Here is a 15,169-nt window from a genome sequence, read left to right as displayed (position 1 = left end):
ATGGGATTGTGACATTGTATATTGTATTTGCACACAATTCAAATATTTCTATGCAAAATAAACGATAGTAAATCATTCGTAGCTTTATTTTATATCGGACTAGCGAGCAATCTAAATCGGATATTCAAAACAAATGATATTGCTTTTACAGATTCATTTCAAAAGGATAGAGCACTGGAGTTCGTTTTAAATTTGAAAGTCTAAGAACATCTCGAAACGTTCAAGCATTGGAAAGCGTTTAGTTAAGGAAATATATTTGTACTTATTTTGCAAAATAATCCTTTAAGTAAACGAAATAAAATCGCATACATAACGACTTTAAGATTGTTTTCATATTTTCCTTCAACTTTGATTATTTATAGGATCCAATAATCTTGATCCATTTGCTTTTTAACTTGAACATTTTTAATACTTTCGTATCAAATTCAATCGATTTCTCATCTAGATTTTTAATTGAAAAACCTTCGGATCGTATTTAAGGATTTAATGTTAGGTTATTCGTATTCCTTTCCTTTAGCTTACAGACATACCGAAGTCAGAGGTATGTTACGTTCGAGCCGATCTAATTTATTTTGGCACTCTACCAAGATCCTTGTTAGCTGAACATCGCTTTTCCTGTCGTTTAGATAAGGATCACTGCAGCTCATATTGAATTAAAAATAGATTTGACAAAGTTAAACGTTGCTATTAAAAAGCATGTCGCCTTATATAAATCACTAGCTGTTGGCCACGACTCCATCCGCGCTAAAAAAAAAATAACTTAATTAGTAGCCTATGTGTTCGTCCAGACTGTGTTCGGGAGATACCTTCTAAAAACATTCGATCATCCATCCTAAACATTCGCATTTATAATATTGGTAAGACAAGTAACATTTGATTGTACCATAGTGACCTTGGACGTACTATACCCGCCGCGCTCAGTTGTTTCAAGCTAAGCATTCCTTTGGTGTAAACTCATACTAAATCTTCAGTTACCGTTGATTTCTGAGACTATTTATCAAAGATAGAAAGCGATGCCAATTTGTTTTACACAGAGATTTTGGTCTTAGAAACCCACAGTAAAGGTCACAGAATTAAAAATGAAGGTAGGACAGTGACAGTTTTTCATACAATATGGTTCTTGTAAACCTAATCTAACCTAACTCGTAATATTTTTTTCTTTTGTAAGTGAGAAACCAGTTCTAATGTTAGAATAAATATTCAAATGAAATAAGATTAAGATGGAGCAGAATATTAAATCTCTAAACGTCACGATTGACTTCTAAAAGGATATTTATGATGATATTTTGTTAGGTAATAACGTAGTCGCCGTGACGAGGGTGTGACGCGGGACACGGGTGTCACTGACAATTATACTCAGATCTGTTATCTATTCTTTCAAATTGACTACAAATGTTCATCTCAAATTATTAAGAATTAAAATTAAAAGAAAATTAAATATACACAAACAGGATGGAACAGGAAAAGACAAAGACGTATTAACTATAGATAAATTGCAATTATAAAATTGCACACGTCGTATTCGACGTAACAGAAGGCCCATTACGAATATTCGTGAGAACGATTCAACCCCGTTAGGGCGTTACAGAGTGTAAAATATGACAGCAAATCTCATACTAATTTGTCGATGAAGTTACGAAAGCGTGTTTCGCAAATAGTCGTGCTAGGCCCCCTATATTCTTCACATCAAGCGTCGAAGGTAATGCCACAGTCTCGTTAGTTAATAGTTTATTTCATTTGACGTAAACTTTTTGTGCATTGTAAAAGAACAGTGTGACGTCATCAAATCTTGTAATTGTTCAATTCCATCTCACGTTATGTGCCTTGTGTTTACAACAACCTATTGACGTTACCTAACTTCTTGTTTATCTTGTGCTTTGAAAATGCTGTAAGTAAATGTGCCTGGCCTAAAATAATTTTAGAAGCACGTGTAATCCCTTCACCCGCTCTGCTGCCACGTGAGTATTTTGTTCGAAATCCCATCTTTGTGTGAGATTACGTAGGCGTAAGCTTGGAATAACGATCTAGCTGCACGGGAATTTTGAGTCTGATATTTTTTATAAAGCTTGAAATCAAATAAATGTGCAATTTTATAATACTCGGGTGGTTTACTAAGTTACATTATAGTGTTATCATCAGCTCATTATACATCTCCAGTGAGTCGGATAAATGCACATAAGTTATATGAAAAACACATTGGTACACGGCGGGATTCGAACCCAGGACCTGCACGTTAGAAGTCAAATGTTTAACCCCTGATCCATCGACGTTCTGCGAGTGTACATAGCTTATTTTTTTATTTTAAATATTCTCAATATAGTCTGAAAACAAAATAATAACGATTTTTTATTCATCATTAAAATATATTGTAAGAAAATTTAAAACATTTCGTGTAAATTTAAATTAGGAAAAGGGACGCCTACTCAAACATTATCACGAATCATCGTCGCAAAGAATTTCTTTCCCAAATCAAAAGTGTGAATGTAAAGCTATTTGACAGCTTCCGAAGAAATTTTCCTTTGATCGAAATTAATTATGCGAAATTGAATAAAACATTGTTTAGCATACAGTTACAAATGTTAACCTAAATATATTATAGATTGTAACTTTAGCTTACAAAACAAAAATGTTAATGTAGCTGTCGCCCGCGACTCCGTCCGCACGGGATTAAAAATGTTGGCCGATTCTCAGACCTAATCAATATGCTCACAAAATTTCATGAGAATCGGTCAAGCCGTTTCGGAGGAGTATGAGAACGAAAATTGTGACACGTGATAAGATAACAATAAGACCGAAATAATTTCGCTTTTGAAATCTTTTTGGTACTAAATGAACATAGTATTCTGAAGGCCTATCACGAATATTCATGAGAACGTTCTCGTAATGTCATCGACAAAATTTGTAAAAAAAAACTGATAATAAATATTTATTATTAGGGTATATTATTAGGGTTTTACTTACGGGGATAGAGTAGTTTTCTATCAGTTTCAAACAAATAATCAAACCTTTCCTCTTTTATTTTCATAATATGTGATGCTAGAAATGATGCCTCGATTATGTAATTTACATATGATATTATTAGTTAGAATCCTTTGGCGCGAATGGCGCGCTTTCTTTACCAAGTCAAGTATCACATTGATTAGTGAAGGGACATACACACTGACAATTTTATGGTAAGCCCAGTGTCGGATTTTATACTTTTATATTCTTACAGTAATTTTAAAATAGAAATGAAGACTATAATAACAATAATCTTACAATAATTATAGGTGTTCATGGTTAAATGCAAATATTACTTCTTTGATGTGAACAAGAGTAGACTATCTATTAATATTTGTTGAGAGATATCTGCCCGAATCTAAATGTAAAGCTTCTTAACACCCCAAGACGCCGACTGCTATTTGAGTTGTCCCTGTGATCAAGATTAATGAGATCGTGTTGAATAAAACGTCTCCCTTCGCAGGAATAGCTCTCCCTTCTCGGATCATGCTGTGATTTTCAAATAGGAAAGAATTTACTTCGAATTTATTATTTTATTGTCTTCTATTCTATGTGTATGTTTGAATAACACTGCGAAATAGTTACCTGTATGAAACCATACTACACTCTCATTACTTTAAAAGCCGGAGCGCCTAGCAAGAATGTTTGTAATAAGCGCCATTGTATTATCGACAAAACTTGTCTTACAGTTTGTGCAGCGCCACCTATCACGCATAAAGTACACCAAAAATCTCGTTCTAATCTTACTAATATTATAAATATGAATGTTTGGATGTTTGTTTGAAGGTATCTCCAGAACGGCTGCATAAATCTCGCTGAAATATGGCATAGTGTGGAAGAACACATAGGTTACCAATTAAGTTTTTTTTTTAATTTCGCGCGGACAGAGTCTCGGGCGAGAGCTATTTTTGACATAATTGATGATGGTGTTACGAAGGTGCTTGTCGCAAATATTCGTGATAACACCAGTTAAGGCTATGTTTTGTACAAATGTATTGGCGCTGATACAACATGAATAAATAAAAATAATATAAAGAAAGCGATGTTATATACTAAATTATTATCAAGACATCTTGTACTACAACGTAGATATAAAAGAGTAAAAAATAAGGAATGTTCAATTTATAAAGAAATTATTTTTGTCAACATTTTATAACAAAACGTCTTTCGGAAAAGTGGTGTTTAAATAACGGCTCGAAATTTTCCATTATTACGAAGGATAAAAATAAGAAAGCGATCCTTATTTCGTCGTTAATCTTGATAATGGCAGTAGCTTAATATAACCATCTTTACTTTGAGATCCTAAACATTATAAAAGAAATTGTAAGACATGTTTATTGCTGAAATTTGGCATACATATGCAACATAGTTTGGAAGGACACATAGGCTGCTACTTCTTTGTACAAGCAAAACCACAGTTCCTAACATCCGTACAGAACCGAATTAATAAAACCGAAATACACTGATACCATTCTCTTAACAAACTGATAATTTTATAAACTATCGCCCACGACTCCGTCCGCTCAGAACTAAAAAAATAACCTATGTGTTCTTCCAGATTATGTTCTAGAAATCTGAAAAATTACAACGGGATCCGTTCCACCGTTCTGGAGATATCTTTAAACAAACATCCATCCATCCATCTAAACATTCGCATTTATAATAGTAAGATACATGTTTCGCAACATGTTGTGTTTTAAAAGCTTTCAATACGGATGTATTCCGTTATCTAGTAACCGCATATCGAGTCTTCACTTTGCATACATTTGCATGACAAGATGCTGTGTCCTTACTTATTCAGAACGTGACACCGCCCTTAGGACATTACGTTACATCTCGTAAAATTTATAAGACATTTTCTTATAAAGTATCAAGAAATAATGTCGCTTACACTTAAGCGGGGAAATGCAAGTCAGCGTTTTATGGGATACCGTTACAAAGTTTTTTCAATATCGTCTAACTTTGTGTGTTAACTAAAGTATTTATAAAATTAAATATTTCATTGCTATAGTATTCAAGGGATAGCGAAACAAAGGCATACGTACTAGTTATGGCACGACACACACGATGGATTTTGGGCAGGTCATTAACCTCACTTTCATTGTGCAGAAGGAATAAAGTATTAAGTAGGTAATATATGAAAAGGGAATGCGAATGATTCCTACCGTCCGAAGTGGCAGTTTTATGACTTTTTTTTTGTAAATTTACTAATATTTCTTTTCCCATTTCAACTAAGCTCTAGGCTTGTGGTAGGATATGGTTTACGACAATAGTCGAATGACGGGATTCGACGCCCGACCTCGTGATCGGAAATCCATACCCTTAACCATTAGGCTATTGACGCTGAATTTACTTACTTAACTTTATTTAACATATTTTTAGAAAAAATGGCAGGATGAGCAATTGTTTACCATTCCTGCTCTATATTATTTCTTTAATATAGTAAAGCAAGATGCAAAAGCAAGAGAAAGCATGTTAGGGTTGTAAGGGAGTGAATTCTGATACGACATCTGACAAGAGTAAATCTTAAATAATCTTATTATACTAATATTATAAATGCGAATGTTTAGATAGATGGATGGATGTTTGCTAGAATGTATATTCTTAACAGCTGAACGGATGTTGATGAAACGGCACAGATGTCGAACATAGTTTAAAGAACACATAGAATTCTTATCCAACTTTATGTATCTTAGCATGGCAAAGAGCAAGGGGATGGCAATTTTATTATATAATATATTGTATTATATATTTCACAATAATAATACAATTAATTATTTACTCTGTGTGTATTCATGTGGTTTGAGTTTTGTATGAGAATTATATTTGAACTTCAACTAATTCATGTAGAGATCGGAGTTAACATTGTAACTCACAATTACCCGGCGTACGTAACGTTACGTCGAACAAAGCCTTAGAAATTTGGGCCAGTCACGTTTACTGATACACTCTCTATTGGCAAACGTGACTTTCTCAAATATATATGTATCCAAATTGTAATACATAAGAGTGATATGTAAAGTTACATATTGTTAGAGTCGATAAACGTCATCATCATCATCATCAGTTCACTATACGTCCCCACCGAGGGGCTCGGAGCCTACCCTAAGTTAAGGGTGATACACATAACAACATTTTTAATGTGTAATAATTTGTTTTAAAAGTACATTTTTAATTTCTCAAATATATTAAAATGGGTTTTAGATTTTATTTCAAGCCAGTTAATCAAAATTTTTAAAATATCCGTTAAGTTAGTTTTTTATATTTTGTTTTTAATAATGCCTTTATAAATAGTATAAATAATTATAGATACTGGAGTTACTCCTTTTATCTTTGCAGCGGAGGTTTTGGCGAGCGAAGCGTGAAAAACAGATAAATGTGGTATTCCTGTAAATCCAACGCGGAAACTTTGGCTCGCAAGCCTTAACGTTTTGCATATTCCAAATAGTTGGGCTTTTTACGGTTTTGATGGTATATTATTTGTTAGCTTGCTTGTTCAGTCATGACACACACAGCTAGGCATAGGCCTCATCCAATGACCGCCACGATGATCAGTCCTGTGCTACCCGCATACTCCCGCAACATTGACCAGATCATCGGTCTATCTTGCTCGAGGCCTGTTCACGCTGCATCGATCTATCCGTGGCCGCCACTTCCAGAATTTGCACATTATTTACATCAATAAAAATATTTGTGTTAATCTACGTCAATTACAATATAAAAATCGATATATGTTACTTACGTATGGCCGTTCATTTATGATCTCCCAGACCCTAAATCCTATACAGTATGACTAATTTTGAAGTTCTAGATTTGATATACTTTCTTAAAATAACGCTTTAGTTTTAAAATGGCCGTGGAAAACAAATTCAAAAATAAAATCCGTTCCATTTCACTTTTTAAAAGAAAATAAAAGAGGTACAAAATTCCCTTAACGTTATGTTTGTGTAACTTTACTTATATCAGGATTCTTCAATTAATATTTAAGAAGAAAATCTTTGACTAATTTCTTTACATATAAAAACATATACAAAAGTTATATATCATTTCGTACACCGAATCCATTGTCTACATCGTAGTTAGCGCGGTCAGTTGAACAATAACTTACATGACAAGCTCAAGTTTGTCCAAAGTAAATGACCCTTGAAAACTACATAAAGCGTGGCAAGCACAGACTAATCTTACGAAGGTTCATTAATTACTCTGTCAGACAGACAAGTGGACAGTAACTATATATTTTGGCAAGACGACTATATCTAGACGATGAATTAAAATAGGCAGATGTTTCAAATAATTATGGAGAGCTATAGGAAAATTAATATCAAATAATATAAACAGTAAAATCGACTTGACTGTAACCATATAAATACTTCAGGAAAAATCGGTTCAACCGTTTAAGCTACAATACTAATCTTCTTTATATATAAAAATCAGTTGCTGTTCATTATCTCGTTACACCTCGAAAACAGCTGAACGGATTTATCTTAGGTAGGTTTAAAAAGTGAGAAAATTTGAATAATTGCCGGGAACTAAGTCTTTTTCGTTTCACGCGGACAGAGTCGCGGGCGACAGCTAGTAGGTTATAAAAATGACATAGTACCTTCAAAACAATAATATAAGAAATTATTATATTTTATACCCTGAGTCAGACAAATAAATACACAAACTCTCTCATCTATATATATATATAAAAGAAAGTCGTATATATATATATATATATATATATAAAAGAAAGTCGTGTTAGTTACACTGTTTATAACTCAAGAACGGCTTTACCGATATGGCTGAAAATTGGTGAGGAGGTAGCTTAGAGCCAGGAGACGGAAGTAGGATACTATTTATTCATTTTTATTTATTTCAAATTTATGATTTGAAGAGCTGCTTTTTATTTAACTTACTAATATTATAAATGCGAATGTTTTGATAGATGTGATGTGGATGGATGGATGGGTTTTTGAAGATATATCTAGAACGGCTGAACATATTTCGATTAAATTGCATACGTATAGAACATAGTCTGAAAGAACACATAGGCTACACTATTTAAGATTTTTATATATCCACACGGACGGAGGCGCGGGCGACAGCTAGTTCTCTATAAAAAGGTTAAATAATGACTAAAAATAAATAAATGTACAAATGTTTTGTAAGTGGAAACTCATACTGATAAGCCTCTGCTTGGCATATAGTAATACGATATAAGAGGAAAAGAGGAAAGTGGAAAAGAAATGTTCTATTGTATATCGATTTGTCATAACCGATGCGATGTAACACAAAGTTGTTATTACTGCATTAGGGTTGTGGAAATAATTTATATCTTTGTTTCCTTGTATAACAATACAAAACATCATATCTTACTTCTCAATAATATTATAAATGCAAATGTTTCGATGGATGGATGGAGGTTTGTTAAAATCTCCAGAACGCTTGCATGGTTCTCGCTGAAATTTGACATAGATGTAAATCATAGCCTGAAAGAACAAGTTAGCAATATATTTAGTTTTTTTTTTAATTACAGATGTCTATTTTTAAATAAATGATTCTCTTAGAAATATCTATTTTCGAGTTTAATCGATTTTGTAGTAGTTTGGACATTTTTTGTCTCTCTACAAAAATCAGGCTAAAAACTAACTAAAAGTTCATATAAACTGTCATTATTTAGTCGGTAACTATTCATGTTTACTTACTTTTTATTACAATTGACAATTATATAATATTGTTTTTTTTATTTTACAAAGTTAGTCGTGTCTCCTAATATTTCTAAGAAAAAAATTGTTTGCACTTGGTAAAGGCAAAAACTATTAAAAAATTATTATCATCAAGTAATGTTCTTTTGCTTTCCACTTGAAAACTCCAGACGAAATCGAAGTGGGTTGTTGTTAACTTCGTAAATCACTAGAAAAAATTGTTAAAAGTGTAAAAATAATTAAATAAAAAAAATGAATTCATCGACTCGAAAACAGTTCAATTACAAGGCTTATTTGAATAACGAGCACCACTCGTGTTCACTTCCGGTACAATAAGCCCGCCAAATAAATATGCATTGTGAAGGCATACAAAAGAAAATGTTCAAGCATTTTATGAAAATTATTTTTATGACTAATGATTTGTCCCGTGTATTGAAAAGAATAGTCATGTTATCATTAACCGCTTTCTTAGTATACATATTAATAAAATTGGACTGTCTGTATGTTACATCGAGAAAAACATCATTTATTTTTAATTTTTATCATCATTTATTTCTATTTTTTTTTATCTACCTAAACATCTGTATAACTGTCCGCATAGGCAACGTTTGATCCATGTAATCACCGGAACGGCTAGACCGATTTTGACTTGACTTTGGCGGGACAATAGTTGATACACGCGGGTATACTATAGTCTACATTTTTTTAAATTCTGCGTTGATGATGTTGCGTGAGACAACTAGGGTTTATGGTAACCCTAGTTTATGCTATTACTATGGTATTTGAATAACTATGGTGGAATTAGTAGCGATTTGTTAGTAAATAACATTTGCAGTATCGCGACAACTTCGCCCAGCTCAATCTCCTGCAGGGCTCTCTTCACATTAACCATGTGTAATCAGCTCATCCCTATTTGATAGAGGATATCCCTTTTTTTTTTTATAGTCAGAAAATGCATTTACGCACGCCTACGCCGGGCGGTGCAATGGCGTAGGGAGTGTGGGACTCGCCGGCCACAGAAGGTGACCAGAATACCCACTAAAACCTGACTGCCCTCTGACGCATCGGGACGGGACCACGGGCACGCTTTCGCTCTCGTCCGCGGCCCATAGAGGATATCCCTAGGCTTTGTTTCATTTACTTAAAAATATATCCACGTTTATTCCCAAGGGTTCTTCTCAAATTTGTTGACACGACAGATGCGGAATGAAGACTGATTTCCAACAAAAATAAGACAACGAAAATTATTTTTCAACAATAAAACGTCAGGAAAAGTGAAATGTGGAGCGCGCCGCCATCTCAGGAGACTTCCGAGATGCTTCTCGCGAAACACAAAACATTTTAAAACAAGCAATAAGTCATAATGTCGTCGTATTCAGCGAAAATATCATCGAGCTATAAATTATTGAATCCAATTTATTCTTTGAATTTGTTTGATAATTTTATAATAAAAAATGGAAAACAACCAAGTTTGTCTCTTTACGTCTCCGCATTGGACATAGATCAAATCAGTTAATGTATTTTTACGTCCATCAAAACTTTTGATGTCTATCTTGCTTGTACCAGGCGTAGTTTCTAATTTATCTTAATTAGTGTTTATTTTCTTCGAAGTCATAGATTGACTAAGGTTATTACACACTAGCGAATGCCCGCGTTCATCAGCAACCATCCCGTCAAAGTCCTGTCAAAATAAATCCAGCCGTTCCAGAGATTATCTGGAACAAACACGGCCCTACGGACAGACATACTGACAGACAAAAGTTTGAATTTTATAAATATTTATATATTCGTCAAGATTAGAAGAGTAAGTATCTTAAACCATATTATATTTAGTGTACAAAATTCTTTATAACAACCGATTGGCAATTACGCAAGCAATGCAATGTGGAGTCGCTCGATTTTATTTTCGTTCCAACAATTCCTCCTTCACCGTCGTTCGCAAGAAAATTATGTAAATTGATTTCTTTTCATCTCTACATTACTGTCGTGTATTTATTCCAATTGAAAATGTTCTATTGTGTTTATGTTAATGCAACTGTTTAAAACACATTCATAATGAATGTCTATGTGCATTTTATTATGCATTTCCAATGTTGTAACACCCTGTATGAAAATATATTTTCGTCAGACTCATACTCTTTAAAGAAACGTATTTAATGATACAGTCAACGTATATTTTCTACAAATTCATTTATCAGTAGTAAAAGTCATATTATTCAAGCTTATACATGGTGTTCCCAAATCAACAAGTTAATAATAATTATAAAACAGATGAACACCAAGCTATTAATAATTCTAATTTGCACCTGCACAATAATTCTAGTCTTTCGTCTCATTATAGTAACACTGACTGAGTTTAAGTATTTAAATATTTTGAAATAAAAGTAGTCAAAGATTAACAAGGCTTCACTCAGCGTGCCAGACACGCGATCGCTTCAAGTAATCAGTTTAATGTGGACGTGTCATTGCTCTTACTCTACACTTCTGCTTTAGGTTAATCTTTTTCATTAAGAAACAAACAACGCACAGTGTGTTCTTTTATTCATTTATTAAAAAAATTACCAATAGTGTCATTAACATATTCAGATTCATCGTCCATTTTTCTTGCAGTCTGTAACTTGCTTACTCCTCTGGCTCAGCGGCCTAAGGACTTGGGCTCCCACACCAAAGTCGACTGCTTGAAGATATTGTAGATCCAGCACCACAGCGTCTCGACCACGTTATTTTCTCGTTTTCTATTTATCGTATCAGTGACAAGCGATTTCAATTCCTTCATCTTTACTATCTCATCAATTGTTTCTATCTTCTTCAGACTAGATATTTTTTATATCAAAAGGTGGCAAACGAGCGAGCGGCCACCTGAAATCGCTGAAATAGCGAAGTGACTGCTGCCCATAGACATACGCAATTGCATATGCGTCGCCTACCTTTAATCGACGGAGGAGAGGATGCAAAAAAAGAAAATATCTTCCCTTTCCATGCATCCTCTCATCCGGAAAGTCCACTTCCACTTCCCATCCTTTCATTATAAGAAAAAGGTGGGAAGGGAAATATGGCTAAATTAGGCCTTCGGGACGCACACTCATCAGACGAAACGCGGAATTGCTTCCACTTCACGCCTGTCTTCTGCGTGGTCGTGGTATGTCACCGGGCGAGCCGGACCGATTCGTGCGAAAATGTCAAAGCGGGCTCTACCACTGTTAAAAAGATATGTCTAAGAGACAACTATGAACTGTTTTAATTACTAAAGTTTAAAGTTTAATCATTATTCTTTATTATAATGATAATCAGAATCTTAATTTCTACTTCATTTCGCTTATCATTGAAATTGATTCATTTTAGTCAAATTTATATACAAATTACTGCGTCCCTTAAAAAATAATTACATTCACAAATCTTCTTAATTAAAGTATTTATGACGTTGAATAAATAAAAATTATTTTCGCACATAATTGAAGGATTAAACGCGCAACGTTGAGTCGGCGTTCAATTACAGAGATTACGAGAACATGGTCGCGTGTCGAGCGCGCATCAGGAAGCCTCGTAGTCCACGTAATTTAATAAAATGTCGCTAAAACCTTTCAATGTGATAAAAATTACGATAGTAATAGATTTAAATTTAAAATCAATTTCTGCTTTTAATTATATCACCTAAACTATTTCCGTCTCTTTCACTCGTTTCCTTTCCCTTCCCAGACATTTTATCATCATCATCAGCTCAATTTACGTCCTAACTGTGGGGCTTGCAGCCTACCCTAAGTCAGGGGTGACTAGGCCATAGTCAATACTGACCCAGTGCGGGTTAGTTGACTTATGATATGTGCAGATTGCATCACGTTATCCTTCACCATCAGAACATCGGATAAATTTAAATAGAAAAATACATTGGTATGAGGTGAGATTCGAACCCAGAACCTGCAGATTGCATATCAAGTGCTTAACTCTTGAGCCACTCGACTTTATTTCATAGATCTTTATTTGAACATTTTAATTGTGTATATAAATTGTATTGTTGCAATATTACATTGGAAACCATTTTCACTACACAAAATGTGGATGTACATAATTATCTAAAAATGATTCTCCAGGCGATGATAACAATTCATGATATATTATTCGCAAAGGAATTAGAAATAACGATAACAAATTTATTGAAATAATAAATTGAGTAATAATGCAAATATATTCATAATCCAAGAGAGGTGGGCAGAGGTTACAAATTTCCTTTAACCACTATCGTATACTTGGTGTCGGCCACGACTCCGTGCTCGTGGAATTAAAAAAAACTTAATTAGTAGCCTTGTGTTCTTCCAGACTACGTTCTACATCTATGACAAATTTCAGCGGGATCCATGCAAACGTTTAGTGATACCTTCACACAAATATTCATCCATCCATCCAAACATTAGCATTTATAATATTAGTAAGAAGTAAGATAACATTTATATACTGTTTTTTAAAGAAGGAATGTGAGAATGTCCTTTTTTCTACATAATATATTTATTTTATGACGTAATCACATCTTTATATTATTTTGTAGTAAACAGCAATTGACTTTGGGCCTTTGGCAGTAACAGCTGTTCACTATAACCCCGTAAATTGCCTCGCAACGACCTCCACCGTTATCGCATTTTCACTGTACGTTTACACTACGTTTTTTATTTTTATACATGCTCTTAATATTGTTAGAAAATGTAATATTATTAGAAATCGTACATATTAGTTATAATTAAAAATGTTTCTATGTTTTGAATCGGTGTATTTAGTTTCCAGTCATAAATATTTTTGATGCGATTTATTTCGTTACGCTTTCATGATGATATCAGACGCTACGACTTAGGGTCCTTCAAGAAGCGAGCGTATCACAATCTCAAAGACCGGCAACCTATCTGCGGTTCCCCTGCTATTGCTGGTGTCCATGGGCGTCGTTGAACACCTCGGTGTTCCCGCTGTTCGTTTTCCCCCTTCTTTTATAAAATAAAGTAAAAATGTATCATTCTTTTTATAAAATACATTTTACTCGTATTTATATGTTATTAATTAAACAAAAAGAGTTATAATTCAATTTACATAAATAAAGTTCTTTAGATAAAACAAATTTAATCAGACTCCGTAAGTCAATGCTCCACGAAAACGATGCTTAGGGTAACATGTTTTATAATTAAATGAGTTAATTAAATGAAACCGCAGGGTCCCGCGCAGACAATTGCCACTCAGGGACCGGCCGCAGTATCTCGCTTACGGTCTCACTTTAAAATCATCCTTTATTATACCTTTAATGTTTCGTATAATGCAATTAATTATCAAATGGCCTTATTTATAGCTAGAGTTATTCCCTCTTTGTTTATTATTTCAATGATAATAATTAAGCCTAATTTTAGTCATATTTATGTAACCCTTTTCACCATTTTCTTAAAAGGAAAGGATGGAAAGGGGAAGTGGATTTGACGGAGGAGGGAATATTGTTTTTCTGTGCGTTCCTTCCCCCGTTGATTACAGGCAGGCAACGCATCTGCAATTGCGGATGTATATGTGCATCGGTCGCTTCGTTATTTCAGCGAATTCACCTCCGGCCACGTAATAATATATAAAAAAATGTTTGAAATCTCATCTTCTCATTTTACATGCTAACAGCTCTTTTCTCTTTATTCAGTTGCATAATTAACGTATCCTTTGACATTTAGGAGAACTTTCCGCGAATTTTTCTTAATCATTGGTTTAGTAAATCGAAAATTACTGAGTACGCATTTTGTTAATTACTGGATTTTTCTGGACATCAGTATTGGTCAGTCATAGGATTTAGGAGTTAATATGAAAAAGTCCTACTGTACTTTTTACGAGTTTCCCTAACATATCTACTGTACGTCATATTTTTGCCATTCATATGCCAGTCTGTCTTTTTTGGAGTACGAAAATTTTCGTTCAAAAGTGAGAATTTTTATCCGAGTATAAAAACTTTACAAACAGAAGAAATATTCTAATGGCCATACTGCTAAAGAAAGTGGCGAAATTAAAGACAAAAAAGATTATTTTTCTAAAACATTGATATAAACAAAAGACGTAAACAAAATTACTACTTTTTTATTGCGGCTATCTTACACATATCAACTGTAACTTATCAAAGGAATCGGTACTTTAGTAAATATGTCTTACTAGTTAGACCACATTATAAGTGGATTCAGATATCTTGGCCGCTCTTAACTTCGATTATAGGTATAGCGGGGCGAAGCGGGATGCGCGGGGAAAACAATGATTGAAGTTCGCGCCGATCAACTTGAGCCGCCAAAATATTTGAAAACAGTACAATTATTAGAAAATTCATAAAAGACACAGTAATTTTGCACTTAATTTGTGTACACATAATTGACTACTACTGACGCTATAATAAGGTAAAATAGACAATAATGGGCTCATTCACAACAACAATAATTAATTATAAATATTCCACACTGAAATGTTACTCAAAGTAAATAACATACAAC

Source organism: Papilio xuthus, unplaced genomic scaffold (assembly GCF_000836235.2).
Source record: "Papilio xuthus unplaced genomic scaffold, Pxut_1.1 DF829129.1, whole genome shotgun sequence".
NCBI lineage: Eukaryota > Metazoa > Arthropoda > Insecta > Lepidoptera > Papilionidae > Papilio > Papilio xuthus.
The sequence above is the reverse complement of the archived record's forward strand: the minus strand, read 5'-3'. Positions refer to the sequence as shown.